Below are 23,000 nucleotides of genomic sequence, written 5' to 3'. Positions count from 1 at the left end.
CAAGCTGACCCCCACCCCTTCAACCCCTGCGGCAATGCTGGCAGCACTATTCCCACAGAGAACCTCTGGATATGATGCTGAGCACGTGCACTCAACTTCTTTGGGCGACCATTCATAATATTTTTTATATTTTTAAGTCTACCTGACCTATACTCTGCTGTGCTCCCCTTCAGACTGTACTGAATGAGACAAGTTCACTGCACTTCATCGGAGGTGCAAACCAAATTCGAAACTAATACTTCAGGCTGAAATCTCAGCAAAATCCAAATTTTAACTTCTGCAGCTCAGAATTTTTGCCATGAGGTGCCAAGTTGAACTTCCAGTGACCAGTATGAGTAGTGTGTGAGAATGATAACACCAAATTTAACACACCTGCTCCCCATTCACAACGGAGACCTTGTAACACTCATGAGTAGGGTTGGATATTGTTTAAAATTTTTTACGATTCCAGCACCCTTAAAGTGATACAGATACCAATGGAGTACTTCATTCGATACCTTGTGTGAAATGTTGAAGCCATAGTAGTATTTTTATTGTTATGGACAAGCAAGGAGAAATATTTCTTTTTTTTTTTTTTTTTCAAATAATAATAAATACAACCCCCAATTAAGATTTTGAACCCGAAAATGAACATAATACCACCTCTTTAATTTCAGCTGTTTTCTGGACAAAATGTAAAAATATAAAAATATTGGGAAATTGTAAATTGCTCCTCAACCTAGTTAGGTCATCCTCATAAGAAGGACAACAGCTTGGGAGTTTTTTTGTACTGGAATGAGAAAGGAGGAGTGAAACAGCTTAGTTACCACATGAGTTGTGGAAAACGAATTGAAGTTATATTTTTAGCACATTTGTTAGAATTATTTTGATACCTTTTAATAAACTGAAAGATCTCGGGGAGTGCTTTTTCCTTTAGAGGTGAGTCGCAAACCTTCTGTGAAAAAGACGACAGTAATAAGTTAAAAATGAGTAAGGAGTCTGTTTAAACATGTCACTAAACTACACAAGAGCGTTGAAATGATCTGATGGAATGCAGCGACTGATTGGTGACAAATAAAAATGTACAGAAGAGCGTTAAAAGATACCAAAAGATGAAACCAACAGAAAGCTAAGCTTGTGGTGATAAACTTGCAACACGAATATGCCTGAGACACCAAATTTACACTGTTATACATGCTGTACACTCACTACTTTACATTGTAGCAACGTGTCATTTCTTCAGTGTTATCACATGAAAAGATGTAATCAAATATTTACAAAAAAGTGAGGTGAGATACTGTATATCAACGAGTGCTCATGGCTGAACAACTAAATAATTTGTCGGTGTCTTTCAAAAACCATTTGTGAACATTTTCTAATCTGCAAAGTCTATAGTTGGTCAGGAGCACAATACAATTTATTCATTGCTGCAAATAAAATAATCTCTAAGGATAATATAGGATTAACTGTGAGAGACATTTTTAAGATTTTTAATGCCTGTTTGCAGATGTACGGTGATCCTGTGACCAATCAACACAAAATAGTTTTCAAATATCTGTCTTTCCTGTTGCAGAGATACAGTGTGTGAAATTCTATCACCCAGAGAGAAAAGCTGGACAGATGCTGAGGCTCTGTACAAATGATGAATGCATATGTGTTGAAGGTAAACAAGATGTCATAAACCTACTTTTTTTTAAAATCTGAAACTCTTGAAGGAACACTCAATAAAAAAAACACCAACACTCAAAACTCACTTAGTTGAGGCTTTTATCCAAAGCTTCTTACAATTGCGATATATGTCAGAGATGTCTCTGGAGAAGCTACGGTTTAAGTGTCTTGCTTAAGGACACATTGGTGGATGTGTTCTAGTGCAAATCAAACCCTGATCTCCCACAGCAAATGCATGTGTCTTAACCACTGCACCATCACCACCCAGATTTGTATACTTTTTAATTACATTTTGCTTCTATTCATCCACTCACTAACAAACTATTTCTCACAAATGGATGACTTCACAATCTCAGAGAATATTTCAGTGTTTTTTTTAAATTATGATTATTAATTAGTCTCAATTTACTGCTCACTCTAAGTAAACCACCTTATTTAATCTTCCCTTTATAACAGTAAAGGGAAGATTAAATAAGTAAACGAGGGAGTGATGTCAGTTTGGACCTAGTGTATTTGGTTCAGCTGCTGCTGATTGGACACGAGAATTTGATTAGTCTGAAGTTTTTCAAGATTTATAAAAACATTGAACAAACGACAGCTACATACATACATACAGACATGCTCATGTGTTCATTCATTTGAGTCATCAGTTGTGCATTTACTATATTCCTGTATTTCCAGAGAACTGTAGTATGCAGAGAAAGGGCAAAATCAGCACTGATGAGCGCATTGCCAAAGTTTGTGAGAGCACATCAACCAATAAAATTGATTTTGGTAAGTACACAGTAGGAGTGAAGTTTTCCTGTCACCTATGCCCCCTAATATACAATCATTTGCATTTAATCACTGCCACCCAGTGTCCAAAAGACTAATATAAAAATTAGGGCTGGGCACGTTAACGAGTTATTATTGCGTTAACGCATTCATTAATTAACGCCGACAATTATTTTATCGCACGTTAACAGAGTTTTTCAAAACATTATTATTATTTTGAAAGTCCGTTGCTCACTGGCTCTGAATACACATACAGTCAAACCATGGGTCACAGGATGGGCGGGATGTTGATCAGCCTGCAAATCACCCTGCAAATCACCCACCCAAACAAGCAGTGGAGGGAGGCCTCGGCAGACAACGCTTTCATCTTTTTTCCATATTTTTCCACCCGCGATCCGTTATCACGGTAGCAGGTGAGCCGCTTGCGTGTTAATGACGCAGCCTATCAAACAACAACAGAACAGACTGTTTCTGGTGCTCCCTGATAAAAGATACCTGATGGCGAAGAACTTCCTTTAACTAAATGAGAATAAACTGAGGTAATTCTATTTGGCCCTGAAAGCTCTGGTAACTTGTTTTAACAAGATAGATAAAAGGTAATTCCCTGGCAGTGGCAAATAGCTTTGGTTTAATATTTGATTTGATTACAGTAATGTTTAAGTTGAGATGTACAAGAAATATTTTATTGCTACTGTGTAAAGGTAATACTGCTGGTAAAAAACACCTTATTTTTTTAAAGTGTTTGCAAACCACGTTATTACACTTTTGTGTATATAGCAGTAAATTAAATTAAAATTGCGCAATACACTACTTTTGAATTCATTATTCAATTTTCCGCATAACAATGCGATTAAAAATTTTAATCGTTGCCCAGCACTAATAAAAATAACCAAACAAAATAAAATATCATGCCAACAATAAACATAAATGGCTCCTACAGTAAGTGTGTTTTTTTTCCTCAGTTTGTGTGTATATGTGTGTGTGTGTGTGTGTCTGAGAGAAAGACAGAGAGAGTGTGTTTGAGAAAGCAAGTGAGTTAACAATCTGCAACTTGTCTCCTCTCAGTGTATAAAGTGAGAGTGAAAGAGTGTATACATGGTTTGTCCAGTGACATGTACACCGTTTGGATAGAGGGAGTCATTAAGGAAGGTGGGTATTAATTTATTATATAATTTATTTATTAATTATTCTTTCCTTTATGGCCATTTTCTATCCATTCCTCCCTATGGTGTCTCTAAGCAGACAGAAATATCCATTGTCATTAATACATAAAATGTCTATTCTATGTAGTTCAACTGACCTTGAAGTTTTTCTACAGAAATGTTTCTTAAAGAGGCTTTAAAGTGACAGAACAATCTCCCAGACTGTTTTCAGACAGGCAGAAAAGTTCTTACCCATTTATGCATGATTTGAGGGAGAATGTGCTTATGAGTAATGGAGTAATGATCCTACATGAAACCTGTTACATAGTTAATGATGTTATCTTGTTTTCTCTGTTTTTAAATTACAGATAGTATTGATCGGGACCCTCTGGGTAAACTACGCATTTTCCTCGGTCCTCTTCACTGCAGAGAAGCTTTAGATCTGAGAACAGGCAAAACCTACCTCATCATGGGCGCATCCACATATATTTACAACAACGGACAGTAAGTCTGTTCTGTGTACATGAGTCGTGTGTAATATTGTAACCATTAAAACAAGTTTACAGTTTCCCTGCTTGCTTCCTGTCACTGAATCAAGTTAGATTAGATTTAACTTCATTGTCATTCTGCAGAGTACAGGTCCAGAGCTAATGAAATGCAGTTAGCATCTAACCAGAAGAACAGAAATATTTTTTTTTTTTTCAGATGAGTACAGTTATGCTGTATCTTATAATATAATGTAAGTCTTATGCATTGATGAGTGCAAAGCAGGGTGAAGACTGTGTAGGCATCTCTATGTGCACATGCTTTTTGGGGCACGAGCTGCAGTAGCCTTGCATGCAAAATGGCTAAGTGAAGCAATCATCTATTTGGCTTCAGTGACCTTTCTGTAATAAGCACATGAAACATTTATTATAGCTGAGACTGAATTAAATGCATCTGAAAGTTGGATAATACTTCAGAAAAATCAATTTGTTTCAGCTATGGTATTTCTATATATCTAATTTATTACTAACATGTTATAGGGTGTAGTATAGATTGTAATAGTGATGTTGAAGACTTCTCTTTCCATTTGAAAAAGTACCTGGCCACATGAAGACGTAATGTATTTTTCACTTTGCTGTCCTCAGGTATCAATATGTACTCGGTGAGAGAATCTGGATTGAGTACTGGCCCACAGATGCAGAGTGTCAAACTGTGGAATACAAATCTGTCTGTTTGGGCTTGGAAAGGATGGTCCAGCATTATGAGATGTTTGGATGTCCACTATAGTGAAACCCTAATACAATCTTCTTTTCAAATTGTTTTTTGTTTTGCATTTTTCGTTCTGTGTAACTTTCACCACCATGATATTTACAGCAATGGCTGCAAACAATGCAGTTACAATGTTACACTGCATTGATTAAATTGTAATGGTCTTAATCTCAGTGTCTGTCCTTTTTAAGATTACCTGTTGTTTAATGTGAAAAATCACAAAAGCAATTATTTTCTGGTTACTGTATAACAGGCTTTGATAAGTTCAACTAGAAATAGAAAAGTAGTTTTAGATACGCAAGTTCAATACGCTGGTGCAACTACGCTGAAGAGGACACTGCCCGCCGCTACCGGGAATATTTCTTTCCAACATGAGCTCACTGCAATAAACTGGACAAACTTCAGCTACTGGTGGGGAAAACCAGAGACTTTTATTCATCTTCTGTTCTGTGTTTTGCGGAGATGTGGCTGTGTGGACTGATACCATACTCCGCGCTGCAGCTGGCTGGCTGGCAACTCCACAGTGCGGACTGCAACACTTCTTATCCATTCATGGTGACAACTAGTCAACTAGGGATGGCTCAATACCACTTTTTTATATCCAATTCCGATACCGCAACTTTGAGTATCTACCGTTACCGATAACAATCCGATCTGTAATCTTTCTCTCTTAAACAACTAAACTTATAAAAATACATTTGTATGGATTCATTTTGCTTAACATCATGCTCAAACTGTGAAACAAATATTCCACCTCCCTAGAGGAAGAAATACATAGCTCACAACGTGACTCAGTTTTGCAATACTGATGCTTTTTTTATTTAACTTTTCACACACACAACTCATAGCAGCATTTCTGATTGGTCAGCACCATTCAAACATTCCAAATGAAATTTAAAGTGCCACTTTGTGCAAAAGTTTAAATCTTGAGTATTTAGAATACCTAGGGTAATGTAAGTCTAGTGTAGAATACTGGATATAGCTCAACAGACTCAATGCTTTGTATAGACTATACATACAGTGCCTTGCGAAAGTATTCGGCCCCCTTGAACTTTGACCTTTTGCCACATTTCAGGCTTCAAACATAAAGATATAAAACTAATTTTTTGTGAAGAACCAACAACAAGTGGGACACAATCATGAAGTGGAATGAAATTGATTGGATGTTTCAAACTTTAACAAATAAAAAACTGAAAAATTGGGCGTGCAAAATTATTCAGCCCCCTTAAGTTAATACTTTGTAGCGCCACCTTTTGCTGCGATTACAGCTGTAAGTCGCTTGGGGTACGTCTATCAGTTTTGCACATCGAGAGACTGAAATTTTTGCCCATTCCTCCTTGCAAAACAGCTCGAGCTCAGTGAGGTTGGATGGAGAGCGTTTGTGAACAGCAGTTTTCAGTTCTTTCCACAGATTCGATTGGATTCAGGTCTGGACTTTGACTTGGCCATTCTAACACCTGGATATGTTTATTTGTGAACCATTCCAGTGTAGATTTTGCTTATGTTTTGGATCATTGTCTTGTTGGAAGACAAATCTCCGTCTTTTGCAGACTCCATCAGGTTTTCTTCCAGAATGGTCCTGTATTTGGCTCCATCCATCTTCCCATCAATTTTAACCATCTTCCCTGTCCCTGCTGAAGAAAAGCAGGCCCAAACCATGATGCTGCCACCACCATGTTTGACAGTGGGGATGGTGTGTTCAGGGTGATGAGCTGTGTTGCTTTTACGCTAAACATAACATTTTGCATTGTTGCCAAAAAAGTTCGATTTTGGTTTTATCTGACCAGAGCACCTTCTTCCACATGTTTGGTGTGTCTTCCAGGTGGCTTGTGGCAAACTTTAAATGAGACTTTTTGGATCTCTTTAAGAAATGGCTTTCTTCTCGCCACTTCCATAAAGGCCAGATTTGTGCAGTATACGACTGATTGTTGTCCTATGTCCTCCCACCTCAGCTGTAGATCTCTGCAGTTCATCCAGAGTGATCATGGGCCTCTTGGCTGCATCTCTGATCAGTCTTCTCCTTGTATGAGCTGAAAGTTTAGAGGGACGGCCAGGTCTTCGTAAATTTGCAGTGGTCTGATACTCCTTCCATTTCAATATTATCGCTTGCACAGTGCTCCTTGGGATGTTTAAAGCTTGGGAAATCTTTTTGTATCCAAATCCGGCTTTAAACTTCTCCACAACAGTATCTCGGACCTGCCTGGTGTGTTCCTTGTTCTTCATGATGCTCTTTGTGCTTTAAACAGACCTCTGAGACTATCACAGAGCAGGTGCATTTATACGGAGACTTGATTTCACACAGGTGGATTCTATTCTGTCATCATTAGTCATTCAGGTCAACATTGGATCATTCAGAGATCCTCACTGAACTTCTGGAGAGAGTTTGCTGCACTGAAAGTAAAGGGGCTGAATAATTTTGCACGCCCAATTTTTCAGTTTTTTATTTGTTATAAAGGTTTGAAATATCCAATAAATTTCGTTCCACTTCATAATTGTGTCCCACTTGTTGATTCTTATTACAGTTTTATATCTTTATGTTTGAAGCCTGAAATGTGGCAAAAGGTCGAAAAGTGCAAGGGTGCTTTCGCAAGGCACTGTACCTCCATGACATGCAATGTAAACCATAACTTAAAAAAACTATAACTTAACAAAATAATAGCAGCACCAGTATAAAATGTATTGTAGACATAGCATCTTAAGGCACTGACTCTAGGCTTTACACCTGACATCATATTAGCTGCAGTGAAAGGGTCTAAGGGTATGAAACAGTACAAGTACTAACTTTTCTTTCACATGTAACCTCTGGGATGGAACTTTATGTAAAACATTTGTATCAAAGTAAACATTAAAATTCCAGCTAAATGATAATTGCAATGTAAATTAAAATATCTGGTTCAAGTGCTCCCCTACGATGATAAGAACTAACTGCCTGAGCTTTTAACTTTCACAAAAAACACTGCCTCAGCTTTTCTACAGTCCTTCTGTGATCCTAGGTATTGAAACGTACTATTCCACTTCGTTCGTACATCTTGTTGCAGACGCTTGGGCAACATATTCACCTACACTTGAATGTCCAAATTTGAATACAAGTAGTAGTACTTAACCATTTGCATTTTAGAAAGGTTAAACTGGCCCGGATTTCCTGGGACAGACCCAAACTGTATTAGATGTCATCAAGCCCTCGCTACTTTAGGCCATATGTCCTGGACATGTCCAAGATTAGGCATTAATACATTTTCCTACATATGTAGAAGAAGGATTGACCCCGACCCAGTTATTGCAACTTTTGGGACTGTTCCTCGCAACAGCAGAATATCCATACATCAATCAGATTTGATCGCATTGTCAACACTACTACTACTAGCCCGCTGGCTTATTCTTCTTAGTTGGAAATTCCCAACCCCTCCATCTCATCCACGCTGTATACGTAAGGTCATGTCAGCACTCAGACATGATAAATTCAGATGCACGGCTCAGGGCTCCTCAAGAAAGTTTAGAAAAACATGGCATTTTATTTTATTTTATTTTATTTTATTTTATTTATTTATTTTCCCCTCCAGTTATTATTTAAGCTACTTTTGACTGTTTTAGCTATGTTGCCTCTGTTCGTTTATCATATGTTTGTGTATGTTACATTATGTTAGGTCAGGTCGCAGGGGCAGCAGCTCCAGCAGGGTACCACAAACTTCTCTTTCCGGAGCCACATTAATCAACTCTGCCCCTCTCTTCACCCGAGTGTCCAAAACATGCGGCCTCAAATAGATGAAATGATTACAAAATCGATCATCAATCTTCGGCCTAGGGTGCTCTGGTACCACGTACACTTATGAGCATCCAACAATCCATGACTAGCACAGAAGTTTGACAACAAACACCCACTCGGGTTCAGATCAGGGAAGCCGTTCCTCCCGATCAGGGTCCATCCGCTATCAAGGAGTACGGTTCCAGATCTGTTTCTCTTTTTTAACAGTCATATATTGGCTGTTAAAAACACTAATGCAGATATATCTGCAAGTACCTTCACTGTCTGTACCTCTGTGTGTATATTGTGTAGGCTGCCTCCCTCTCCTCTCTCTCTCCTTACATCCCTCTCTCTTTCTTTCTCTCTTTCTCTCTCTTTCTCTTTCTCTCTCTCTATAAGTATAAGAGTAAAATGAGCAGGTTTTGGAGATACGACTTCACACGAGTCCCGCCGAGAGTAACGATAGCGGCGCGGTTTGCTCTGTTAATAGCATGTTAGCGTAAGATGCTAGTGTGAGCCACACGTCTCCACTGTTTTAGGTTAGAATATTATACTGGCTGGCAGATCAGGGAAGCCGTTCCTCCCGATCAGGGTCCATCCGCTATCAAGGAGTACGGTTCCAGAACCGAGACTGTGCGTGGAGGTTAGTCCCACCAGATGTAATTGGTAGCGCTCCATCTACCGCACAAGTTCCTGCTCCTTCCCCCACAGAGAGGTGACTTTCCACGTCCCCAGAGCCAGCCTCTACCGCCCGGGTCTGGTCCGTTGAGGCACCTGACCTTCACTGCCACCCATGTGGCAGCGCACCCGACCCCTGCGGATCTTCCGATGGGTGGTGGGTCCAAAGGATGGAGAGGGGGGTGCCACGTTGCTTTTTTGGGCTGTGCCCGGTCGGGGCACATGGACATATTAAGTGGTGGACAAAATTCTCCGCCTTGCGGTGCTACAGCGCTACTCAAGCAGCACTCTTGACTCTCGCTAACTAGTGACTCAACCATCATGGCCAGTTCAGAGAAGCCAAAGCTTGAAACCCCTCCCTTATTGTTAAGGTCTAATTTATTTATGTGTAATTTGGAAGTTTGTTTAAAAAAATGTAAACTAATTTGGATGTTTACAAAAGTTCATAATAAACCAGCAGTAATTTCATGTTTGCATTTTTTCCCCTTAATGTACCGGGGAAAAAAACAAACCGTGAATTCAAAACCAAGGTACGTACCGAACCGTGATTTTTGTGTACCGTTACACCCCTACTATAAGCTGAGCTAGCACATGTGCTTGTGTAAAACCACCACAGCTGCGGTGGATGAGACAGCAGATTAAAGTATCTGTTGGTGCTCCGCTCGGTGTGTATGTGCTGCAGCGCAGTGGCTGGCTCGTTCTATTGGCTGTTTCCGCACAATTATCAGTGCTGATAAGCTATTACTCATTACTTGTAACCAATCAGCTAGTACTGTGGGCGGGACATTGCTCCATAGAGTGGTGAGTACAGACGGAGAGAAGCGGCAGCATCAGAGCCAAAGGAGTGCATTTTTTAAAATTAATTAATTATATAGGCTATCTGTTTTTAAAATGACAGATGCAGATTTTTGGAAAAATGCCAGCCTGATTATCGGCAAACTATGTCGCAAACAATGCAACACTTATGACATGAGGGAAGGATCCGATTCTCTGTTTCTCTTTTTTAACAGTCATATATTGGCTGTTAAAAACACTAATGCAGATATATCTGCAAGTACCTTCACTGTCTGTACCTCTGTGTGTATATTGTGTAGGCTGCCTCCCTCCCCTCTCTCTCTCCTTACATCCCTCTCTCTTTCTCTCTCTCTTTCTCTCTCTTTCTCTTTCTCTCTCTCTCTCTCTCTCTCTCACCCCAACCGGTCGAGGCAGATGGCCGCCCACCCTGAGCCATGGTTCTGCTCGAGGTTTCTGCCTCTTAAAAGGAAGTTTTTCCTTGCCTCTGTCGCCTAGTGCTTGCTCTTGGTGGGAACTGTTGGGCTTCTGTAAATATCATCACAGAGTACGGTCTAGACCTGCTCTTTTATGAAAAGCGCTGTGAGATAACTGTTGTTGTGATTTGGCGCTATATAAATAAAATTGAATTGAATTGAAAAGTAGCTGCCGATAATAACTGCAAAACGATAAATCAGTCAGGCTCTAGTGCTTTGTACTGTTTTTGTGTTTAAAACTCATTTGTGAACTTATGAGCGAGCATAATCTGAAACACAACGGCTTTCATACAGAGATCCCAGAATAAATGTGGAAACACCAGCATGCTGGCTGTGGCTTTTAATGTCGTGTAAAAATTCAAGACTTGGGCCAGATAAGAAAGCTTGAACTTTTTCCAACATTTTTATTATCAACAAAAACAGACACCAATTAGAATACAAAAGTTCCACCGGAGTGTGTCAGAGATCAGTGCAAAATAGAGCCCCATTCTGTTACCAGAACAGAGACCCGAGTCGACATGAAAACCATGTAACGACTGACTTTCACCTCCTTTTGGACCTCCTTTTATAGCTCTGTTTCTTGGCTTCACATCATCTCTTGGCTCTCTTTCTTAATGCACCTGAGTCTGGGAAAGTCCAAGATTTTCACGTGCCCAAGCATTTGGTGGGAAAGTCCCTGACTGCCTGCTGCTCCTCTCTGTGTCTTTTGCATGCACTCTGCTTGATCATGCCGTTTCATCCATAACCTGACTTTTGTGGAATAAACTGGTTGTTTGTGCTCTGTGCTAGAAACAGGACATTCTTACTGTGATGGACTATATTGATGTATGTTTTGTAATACAAAATCTGCTTCTATATTTTCCTTTGCAAGGTGTTTTTGATGCTGCCTCACGGTGCTCCCTCCCTTTTCTCCCAAAGCACACGAACTTGCTCACACACACATGTGCCTGGGCAGTTAGATACAGAAAGGAGCACATACACTCAGAGCTGTAGAGTTTTAACACTGTGATCCTAACTTTACACTATAAAATAACACTTTAAATGATGAAAATGTAGATCACCATTGCTCTAGTAATTAATAACAACAATTTAGGCTATAATGCTCCAAAATAATTCACAACACTTTTCACACACTGACATCTGTTTCTACCAACTTCCCGGCTCATTCAGCGCAGTGAGCCACGTATTGGCACAATACTCCCCGAAAAAAAGGCAGCTTCACACCGCATGCTGGAAAGGTAAACTCCCACTGCAACATTACTGTAATATTTTTATCAGGTTGAACTAATCCATGATCGTTACATGATCACGTTACATTTACTGCATTTAGCCAACATGCTACATCAGCGTTAGCTCATCTGCTGCTTTTCAGTAACTAACAACACTATTACTATTTGTGTATCTTTCACCAGAGGCTCAGCATTGTGAGCACAGCTAAATGTTTTGGATGATAACAAAACGGTTAGTGAGTGAGAATGAATATTATGAGATTGTAGCCACACTTTGTAACAGTTAGACAGTTTGTTGCAGTATAGAGTGTTTGCACCTACGTCACAGTTTGGCCAGTTACCTGGATGCGGCGCCTTATTACTCGGAAGTAAACAATAGCATGGATTGCACGATAAATGACGAATTTGACAACACAAACAAATTTACAATGTCTAAACCACCGAAAAAAATGTGTGTAAGCTGCTAAATCATACAGAGAAGGACTTAGTAAGCGCTATTTTCACAAACTGTGTACATAGAACATACATTCAAGTAATCATCATCATCCCACATCTATCTGAGCATTTCACTGTGGTTAATGAATTTGAAGACAATGTCAACATTTCTGTTCAGTTTTTTGTCTTATTTTTGTTCTTGTACTATTTGATTGTTCTTAAGTTAATAAAAAATGTAAATTTCTACATTTTGGGCTATTATTTATGTTGCCTAGTAGCTATGGATTTTTATAATTTTGCTAATATATAGGTAAACATAGGTGCATATATGTGCACTGATATAGGTACATGTATGTACAGATATAGGTACACATATATGCATATATGTACATATAATATAGGAAAACGGCCAATTTTATATATGTTATATATATAAACTTATATGTTTATATAGGTTCTTTCCATGTGGGACTCTTCAGTGAGTTTATTAAAGAAATAAGGAGAGGCTTTATTCTTACAAGCTTATTTTTGGTTGTCTTGTCTTTTATGCAGGTACTTCATTCCCAACGAATAAAAAAACACTGGAGCCCTGGATAATTGCACTGTACTTGTATGACGTACACTCTTGTTGCTATTTTGTTGTTTCTGATTGAAGCAACGGTCAAGTTGAGGGACTCAAAGCAGGAAAAGGCATATTGAATGTTACCCACTCCAATGTCAAAGGAAGAGTGCAAGGACAAACTCAGCTTGGAGTGTGCAAACTGGAATCTGCCTATTTTGTTGTTTGGACAGAGAAAGACTCGCATGTTGAACGCATTTTGTTTGATGAAGACTTCTGAGACATGATAATGTCTGTAAAGCAAGCATATTTTTGAAACAGTCGGCAAGTTCTACACTAGGCTTTCATCGACCATGTGCAAAACCTGGTGTATCTGTCCCTTCTGATTCAGATGTTTCTGATATTGCTGCAAGTGCCAGTGGGCAAGAAAAAAGCTGGTGATGTAAAAATTACTAATAAGCGATTTCATTGAAAACTACATATAGCCCCTTTAAACACTCTGGGCCAGCACATGACATTTGATAATTCAGGAAAATGTGGATTAATGTGGTCTTCCTGTATCCGCTGGCAGTAGAACTTGTCAAAGAGCTATATTGACATTTTATTCTCAGTTGTTCAGATTCCTTGAGATTAACTGGATCAGACAGCAGAGAGTAGAAGTAAAAGTGCAGGAGGAGGGAGGTAAGTGTGTAAAAGGAGAGTGCTGCAGAGCAAGAGTCTCCAATAACAGCAGATATGGGATCAGGCGGGAGGATGACTCCGCACCGGCTGTTGGCCTTTCTGGTCTTTTTCATTATGACTTCTCTGGTTGATGGATCACCATTGTAAGTAGGCCCACCTTACCTTTTCACACTCTTCATTGAATGTAGGTATTTTTGTGTATTGTACATTAATCACATATATTAAATGTGAGGTTAATAAAATGCTATTGCCCCACAGAGGAGCGTTTGCATGGCCAATGCATTTTATATTTCCATTTCTAGATCTAGTTCCCAACTTACATAACATACGATAAAATATAGTTATTGTCCCTGAGGGGAAATTTGGCTTTTACAAGTGCTACACACAGCTGCAATTAACTTGAGTGCAATATGTAGCCAACAAAGCAATACAGTGGTACACCAAAGACATAATAATAAATTACATACAACAAAAAATGGAAAGAATAGGTAAATAAGGTCATATAATATATAAATACATAGACAGAAATTAGGAATGCAATGAACTAAAGATACCAATGCCTGTTACCAGTGAGACACAAGATAAAAAAGGATTGAGCTTATTGTTTGTTGAGTAGTGTTAAATTACTGGACATGAAATTCCCATGTGGCGATGGGGCAGTGGATAATGCACATGCTTTGGGTGTGGGAGACCTGGGTTTAATTCTTACTGCGACACGTCCACTAATGTGTCCCTGAGCAAGAAACTTAACCCCTAGTTGCTCCTGAGATGTGTGACCTCTGATATATAAAGCAATTGTAAGTTGTTTTGGATAAAAATGTCAGCTAAATGAGTAAATTTACGGAACTTGTTGTATTGACAGTTTATTTTAACAGCATTATTTTTTTGTATATTACATTACTGTTTACTGTTAATGCTTTCTGTGCAATTGAATGTGGGCTTCACACAGCCCCATTATCAAGTATATCAGGTACTTTGGTCTTTCAAATAATACTAAAGCCAAGCCTAAAGTTTGCACAGTGATGCATTACACCAGACAAAACAAACATAGTCCAGAAGAATGATGAAATGTTTTATTGATAAAGTGCTGAATCTTAGTCAAGATTATCAATAGATTACTCATTATGTTTGAAGACCATGCTGGAGCACAAATCTGAAAATCTGAAGAAAAAAAAATGTTGTATGTATGTATATTTGCAAACTGGGTTAACCAAGTCTTTAACACACTCAAACATCTGTTGAGAAAAACAAAATAACATAAAATAAGTAGAGATATGTCAAAACCTCTCAGTTTGTCAGTAAATACATCCTAAATAGCATGAAGTCCTTTCTGTGCAATGGATTCACTCTCTTTCTCTCATGCTGCTGCTCTGCAGGCAGGTGATGTCTGCCCCCAACTTGTTGTGGGTAGGAACAGCAGAAAACATCTTTGTGGAGTGTCAAGACTGCACAGGAGGAGACATTAGGGTTGAAATCATCGTGATGAACCATCCAACCAAAACCAAAAAGCTGGCATCCACATTTGTGACGCTCACCAGCGCAAATAACTTCCAGGAGCTTGGACAAATTAAAGTAATGTGGAAATACCGAAACATATGTTACTGTCACTTGGTTTTATTGCCAAAATACTATAGTGACGTTACTGCCTGAAAATGTTACATAGTCTAAATAGCTTTCTGTTATAACTACAAGTATAAAATATAAAATGCACAATATACCTTGACCTTCTCTTCTAACTGCTTCTTTCTCTTCATACTGAATTCAGATCCCTGCTGGTGACTTCAGTAAGGATCCCATCATGAAGCAGTATGTGTACCTGCAAGCTCAGTTCCCTGACCGACTGCTGGAGAAAGTCGTCTTAGTGTCCTTCCAGTCCGGGTACATCTTCATCCAGACTGACAAGACTCTCTACACCCCCAACAGCAAAGGTGAGTTCAGTACTCCATCAGTACTGAACAAGACACCTTCCTCTGTGTCTTTGTGGTCTGGTGAACACAAAACTACATTCATGGGTCATTTTTTCTATTACTCTCAAAATGGAAGAGTAGTATCAACCCGTTTTATCCCACCGGTCACATTTGTGACCGCGCCTTTTTATTTTATTTCTGAAGCTCTAAAGTTTGTATCGTTGGCTTTGGGCAAGAAATTCAACTTTTAAATGAAAAAATTGATTGTCTTGATTATAACTGATCAGTATCACTAATGTCACTAATGTGAAAGGTCGAATGACCAGATTAGTTTACTTCCTGCTTGCACACCTAGAAGAAGATATCTTCCTCAGAATATTACAAAAAGTAGTAAGTAAAACACCTTAATTAACAGATAGAATTGTCAGATTTTGTACATACATTCTTTTAAGTGTCTAATACTGATATGTTCTGAGAATTATACTCCTGCATATATATTTCGCTCGTAAGAGGTGTAAATTTGTTAACGGTGACAATTGTGACCGGTAGTATAACACAGTGCTTCAATTGATATCACAGGTTCTGGCTGTGATCCTAGTTATCATCTGTTTATTTTCACACATTTTGAAACTATCAGATGTGTTGGACCTCCTAGACATACGTGACCTCCCCCAGTGCTGTGCAGCATCATGATCATTCCTACATTTGAAAAAGTGGCATTTGAAAGTGACAGTGTGATAGTGATGGCTCAGATAGGTAGACTACTGAATGGCAATATCTGGAGGATGAAGCAGATATTCATGAGAACCAATTGGTTTGAGATGTCAATAGGGGGTGCGACGGAGCAGTGGCTAAGGCACATGCCTTTTGGTGTGAGATATTTCCACTATGATACATCCAATGTGTCACTGAGCAAGACACTTAACCAGTGTCTAGTTGCTCCAGAGGTGTGTGACCTCTGACATATATAGCAATTGAAAGTAGTGGATAAGAGTGTCAGTTAATTAAATAATTATTATTAATTATTTGAAATGCCTATATAGTGCAAACTAATCTGAACGTGGATGAGTTGCTGAATTCCTATAGGGTTCTTCTCATATCACTTATCTTGGTCATATGACCGTGATGTCTACAATGAAGCAAGGCCCACATGTCTTTGAGGGGTGAAATATTGATTGGTACTGTATGTTTGATTGGTTTAGATTGGTAGATGTTTTATTACAGAAAGTGTATGAAACCCATGACTGAAATAGTAATTGTCCAAAGAAGGTTAAGGTCGAGGGCAACTGGACTTGGTTGAAGATACTAGAAGACACTTCGTCCCTCATCCAACAGACTTCTTCAGTTCTGACTGACTGGTAGGGAAACTAAGCTATTTAACCTCAGTGGGGTCGTTTGCCAGGAACGTCGATACTGCTGGTTCGTTAGTGTTCCTGGCTGTTGTAATGGCAGTCGTTATGGTCGTACAACACCTCCATATTTTACTCTTTGGTGTACCCAGGTGTGAAGCTTCCGGTCTACAATATGAAGCCGATGCGGAAGTCCTTGAAACCTGCATTCTATTGAAAATCCAGCAGGGGGTGACTCTTCTGGTTGCAAAAATAAGTCCGGCTCCATTAGAAATAATGGGAAAATGACCCTACTTCTCAGCTGAATAATTACCCCAGTAAACACTTTCCTTCGCTAGTTTCAAGTCTTCTTCAATACAAAATGACGTTCATTTAGTAAATTACGGTCGCATTTATTTTAAAATAGACCAAAAAGCAGAGTATGTTTCAGGGCGGGATTATCTATGTTTGACAAGTCGTTACCATTCACAGATTCACCACCACCACCACTTCACAGATTACAAGCCTGTCTCTCTACTGCCACTATTCTCAAAACTTCTAGAAAAACTATTCAATGACAGATTGGACAAATTCATAGATAAATACAAATTACTTACTGACAGCCAATATGGATTCAGAAAAAAATAGGTCAACATCTCTAACTTTAAGCGAACTCAGTGAAGAAATCACAAATTCCACAGACAAAAAGAAATTTGGACTTGGGGTATTTATTGATTGAAAAAAGCATTTAATAAATCATGAAATATTAATCAGTAAACTGGAACGGCTCGGGATAAGGGGGATAGTGTTAAATTGGGTAAGCAGTTATTTAAAAGACAGGCAACAATTTGTGAAGGTGGGAGATTATACATCTGAATGTTTAGACATGGCATGTGGTGTCCCCCAGTGGTGAGTGCTGGAATCAAAATTATTTATCCTCTATATAAACAACATATGTAAAGTATCTGAACATTTTTGGTTCTGGTCAGAAAGCAATTTCTGGACTTAATCACTTCAGAATTCAGAAAAATTAAACAGTGGTTTGACACAAACAAGTTATCATTAAATTTGAGCAAAACTAAATTCATGATATTTGGTTCATTTACAGATTAAAGGTGTCTACATACAAAGAGTATATGAAATGACTTTCCTCAAACTCATTATTTTCACTGTCTAAAGCATTAAAACTACTTGATCTAGTTGAATTTCAAACAGCAGTAATTATGTTCAAGGCAGTTTATTGCCTGGCAATATACAGAAAAGGTTTTCTGAAAGAGACGGGTTACGACTTAAGGAGAAAGTCAAATTCGAAGACTCCCAGTTCCCCTTCGAGGGAACTCGAACTGCGTCGGTTACGACACTATGGGAACGCCTCTAGGCGAAGCAGGTCTGAACGTGAATGAAATCACTCCAATCCTATTGGCCTGTTGCTAGAACGGTAAGGTGTGACGGAATAACCGGAGGAGTATAAAGCACACCTGTACACACTCATCATTAGCTTTTTTTTATTCAGCAGGCGCTCTGTATGTTGTTTGAAGAAAGCTCCAGTCCTACAAGCAGTGTGTCTTACCTGAAGAAGAAGTCTACCAGCATGTCCGGCAACCAGATGTACAGAAGGTGTGTTTTTTTTTCTTGCCCTCGGTACATCACGGATGGAGATTCTCATGAGATGTGTGTCTCATGTTTGGGGATGGAGCACGCCCAGGCAGCTCTCGAGGGGGCTGCCTGCGCCCGTTGCGAAGCCCTTTCCGTGCGGGTACTGAGGTACAGCATGGCTCTCTTTCCGAGGATGGCCGGATGTGTTTTCCCCGTGGTGCGGGCCCTGCGGCCGCTGAGGCGGCCCGGCGGCTCCACTCATGGGTTCACAGCGTGATCTGTCGGAGGATTTCGGGACGGCTGAGGCTTTTTCCCGACCTTCATCCGCTGGCTCCGACGCTTCCTTTCCTCGTTCGGGAGCCGTTTTCGGCTTCTCCCGCTCGCGGTTTTGGATCCGGAGACGCTGCAGCAATCCGACTCCGAGGAGGCGGACGTGCTCAGCGCAGTGGACGATGACTTCCGGGTGTCGGGGCGGCGTCATCTGGCCGCGCCCGACTATGACGTGCTGCTGGAGGTGGTGACTAGAGCCGTGGCTAAGCTCAACATCAACTGGCCACGGGAGGAGCAGACGCCACAGGCTAGTGGTAGCTTGATGAAAGGTTTCTTAAGCACCACACGCCACCTCCACGCCGGTCTCTGCCATTCTTTCCTGATTTACATGATGAGTAAATCATGGGGCAGACCCTTCTCTACATGGCTTTCCACACCCCGATCACTGAACTACAGTAATGTGATGGGGGTTAGGGACCGTGGTTATGGGAGGATGCCTCGGGTGGAGGATGAGCTTGCGAGCTATCTCTCCCCTCGACTTGCGTCCTCCCTGGAGAAGCCGGCATTACCATCCAAACCATGTCGCACCACATCCACGCTTGTGGGGAAGGCGTACATGGCAGCGGGCCAGGCAGGTGCGAGCTTGCACACCACGGTGCTTCAAGCCTACCAAGCCAACCTGCTACAGGAGATGGTTCAGAGGGGGGGTCCCTCCGAGGAAGATCTGGCGGAGCTTCGCAGAACCACGAAGCGTTAGACGCAGTGCGAAGCGTTCCGCCAGTACCTCCCTCGCCGGTCTGGACCCAAGGCAGCTGAGGCTGCCAGGCGTAGGTCCCTTCCCTCTACGAGCTCCTACGGAGAGGAGGGAAGCAGAGTGTCGCTTCTCGGGGGCCCCCCGAGGAGCTGGGGCACGAGACGGCGCTCTCACCCTCAGCCGTCTGAGAGACGCGATCTGAGGACCGTCATCCAGTCCCGACGGAGCTCAGGGAAGACCGGGGTAGGGGAGTCTTTCTCCCCTCCCGCACCCCCCCCACCCCCCCCGGAGGCCGACCGAGGTCCCCTCCGCCGTGGCAACAGGTGATGTTATCCCGCCGTTTACACGTTCAGGACGCACCTGCCACCACCGAGTCCGCGCTGTACTGCCTGCCCCGAGGGTCTGCAGGCGGACGGCATCCCGACTCACTCACCGTGGATCTTCGGCGGCTCCCCCCTGCCGTTCTGGGGCTTCAGGGGTCCACCAGAAGATCACACGAGACACCGACCACCAGCCCCGAGGGGCTGGTTCCGTTGGCAGACTTTGCAGACGCTTGGCGGAGCCTGACGAACATTTCTCCGCGGGTCCTGCGCACTGCCATAGATGGGTATCGACTACAGTTCAAAACCCGCCCTCCAAATTCAACAGAAGAGAGGGGGTGGTTTGGACTGTGGTCCGCCCGGAGCAAGGTCCGGTGTTGGGACAGGAAGTTTGTACTCTGCTGAGGAAAGGGGCCGTGGAACGTGTCTCCCCCCCAGACAGAGACGCCGGTTCTACAGCCGGTACTTCATAGTCCCCAAGAAGGACGGAGGGCTGCGTGCCCTATTTTGGATCTGCGGGTTCTAACCGGTCTCTGAGGAGATTCAGGTTAAAGATGCTCATCATCCCCGCCACCGTGACGCACATCCAATCTGAGGATTGGTTCGTCACGATAGATCTAAAGGACGCCTATTTCCAGGTCTCCATCCGTCCTTCTCACAGGAAGTTCCTGAGGTTTGCCTTCGGGGGTGTGGCTTACCAGTATCGGGTTCTTCCATTCGGCCTGGCACTTCCCCTAGCACATTCACCAAGTGTATGGATGCAGCACTGGCCCCGCTGAGGCTCCGGGGCATCCGGATTTCAACTTCATCGACGACTGGCTCATCCTAGCCCAGTCTCGAGAGTTGGCAGTTCGGCATCGAGATGTCGTTCTGGCTCGTCTGCGGCGTTTAGGGCTGAGGCTCAACGCAAAGAAGAGCGTGCTGGCGCCCACCCAACGGGCTACGTTCCTAGGGGTTGCATGGGATTCGACAACGATGCGGGCACAATTGTCTCCGGCACGTGTCGACACCATATTGGCTGCCGTGAAAGGGGTGAAGTTAGGCCACGCCATCACTATGGAACACTTTCAACGAGTGTTGGGTCTCCTGGCGGCTGCGTCCAGCGTAATACCATCTGGACTGCTGCACATGAGACCCCTGCAGTGGTGGCTAAGGAACAAGGGTTTTTCCCCGAGGGGAATCCTCTCCGTCTGGTTTGGGTTACGCACAAGTGTCTTCGTTCCCTATCAGTTTGGAAGGAAACTTGGTTCCTGTCCCAGGGGCCCGTGCTGGGAGGGTCTTGTCGCCGGCTGGTTCTTTCGACAGACGCCTCCCTCACGGGCTGGGGCGCGGTCATGGACGGCCGCTTTGCAAGGGGATCCTGGCAGGTGCATCGATCCGAGTGGCATATCAACTGTCTCGAGATGTTGGCGGTGTTCCAGGCTCTAAGGAGTTTCCTGCCCGATCTCCAAGGCCACCACGTCCTGGTTCGCTCCGAGGAGAACAACACAGCGGTGGTGGCCTATCTGAATCACCAGGGCGGTCTGCGCTCGCGCCCTCTGGACAGACTGGTGCGTCAGATCCTCCTGTGGTCCCAGCAGAGGTTACTATCGCTCAGGGCGATGTATCTCCTGGGGACGCAGAATCAGGGAGCAGACCTGCTGTTGAGGCAGGGGCTGAGGCCCGGGGAATGGAGACTTCACCCCGAAGTGGTTCGAGCCCCATAGACGTGGATCTGTTTGCGTCTCAAGAGACTACGCACTGCCCGCTATGGTTTCTCTCGTTCCTCCAGCCCCGTTGGGTCTGGACGCCATGGTACATTCGTGGCCGAGGCTACGTCTGTACGCTTTTCCCCCAGTCGCTCTGCTCCCGGGGTTCTGGAGCGGGTCCGCCAGGACTATGTCGGCCTACTGCTCGTAGCCCCGTTCTGGCCAACCCGGGTGTGGTTCTCGGACATCATGTCGCTCCTGGACGGCCCGCCGTGGCGGGTCCCTCTGAGGAGAGACCTGCTGTCCCAGGCGCAGGGCCGGGTTCTTCACCCTTGCCCCGCCATATGGCGACTGTGGGTCTGGCCCCTGAGGGGGCACAGTACCTAGAGGCGGGTCTAACAGCCGGAGCAGTCGAGACCCTCCTGAGCTCCAGGGCCCCGTCCACACGGAGGATGTACGGCCTGAAGTGGAGTGTTTTCTCCACTTGGTGTAGGGAGCGGTCGGTGGACCCTGTTACCTGCCCGGTGGTTCAGGTACTTGAGTTCCTCCAGGACCGGTTCTCTGCTGGTCTTTCCCCTTCCACCCTCAAGGTGTACGTGGCAGCTATTTCATCTTTCCACACCCCTCTGAGGGAGGGGTTCTTGGGGAAACTTCCCTTGGTTGTACTTTTCCTCCGTGGTGCCCGGAGGATGAGACCTGCGACTCGGTCCAAGGTTCCCACTTGGGATCTGGCAGTGGTTCTTGGGGCGTTGGCTGAGGCCCCCTTCAAACCCCTGGAGTCAGCTGAGGCTAAGCACTTGACCCTCAAGATGGCCTTTCTCCTTGCTATCACCTCTCTGAGGAGGGTGGGGGAGCTCCAAGCGCTTTCGGTTTCCCCGCAAGCCTGGAGTTTGCCCCGGGGAATATTAGGGCTATCCTGCACCCTCGTCAGGATACATCCCTAAAGTGCCTTCTTGTGCGGCAGGGTCCACAGTGCTGCAGGCATTTCATCCTCCACCTCATGTGACGGCGGAGGACGGGAGACTTCATCTGCTCTGCCCTGTCAGAGCACTGAGTATTTACACTATGAGGTCCTCCCGTTGGAGGAAGGCTGACCAGCTGCTAGTGTGTTTTGGGTCTCCCGGGGCCGGGCTCCCTGCATCCAAACATACTATTAGCAACTGGATTGTTCAGACTATTTCCCTGGCCTATCAGGTGCGCGGTTTGCCTTCACCTGTGGCTGTGAGGGCTCATTCTACCAGAGGCAAGGCGGCCTCTCGAGCCCTCCTTTCGGGGCCTCTTGCAGGATGTTGTTTAGCGGCTGGCTGGGCCACTCCGCACACATTCATTCGGTTTTACAGTCTTGACCTTCCTTCGGCACCTGGCACTCGTGCGCTCTCCTCTTAGTAGTGCCACTTTATTGCACACAGGGGCAGGCGGGGTTTTCGGCACGGTTTAGTGGGTATCTCGTTCCCATAGTGTCGTAACCGACGCAGTTCGAGTTCCCTCGAAGGGGAACGTCTCGGGTTACGTATGTAACCCTGGTTCCCCGAGAAGGGGAACGAGAGACTGCGTCGGTCCGCCGCACCTCTCTCCCCGCCTGAAGCGCCTGCTTCATAGTTTAAGCTAATGATGAGTGTGTACAGGTGTGCTTTATACTCCTCCGGTTATTCCGTCACACCTTACCGTTCTAGCAACAGGCCAATAGGATTGGAGTGATTTCATTCACGTTCAGACCTGCTTCGCCTA

General features: G+C 43.2%; 2 pseudogenes; both read left to right on the top strand.

The window, feature by feature from the left end:
* LOC119899473 overlaps positions 1-4,835 on the top strand; it is a 69,385-nt pseudogene extending 64,550 nt beyond the window's left edge.
* An 8,559-nt stretch (positions 4,836-13,394) lies between these two features.
* Positions 13,395-23,000, top strand: part of LOC119899474 — an 84,124-nt pseudogene continuing 74,518 nt past the window's right edge.

Source organism: Micropterus salmoides, unplaced genomic scaffold (assembly GCF_014851395.1).
Source record: "Micropterus salmoides isolate LMB-PRFRI ecotype aquatic unplaced genomic scaffold, ASM1485139v1 Ms_hic_scaffold_12, whole genome shotgun sequence".
NCBI classification, from domain to species: Eukaryota; Metazoa; Chordata; class Actinopteri; order Centrarchiformes; family Centrarchidae; genus Micropterus; species Micropterus salmoides.
This window is presented reverse-complemented; position numbering and strand designations above follow the sequence as displayed.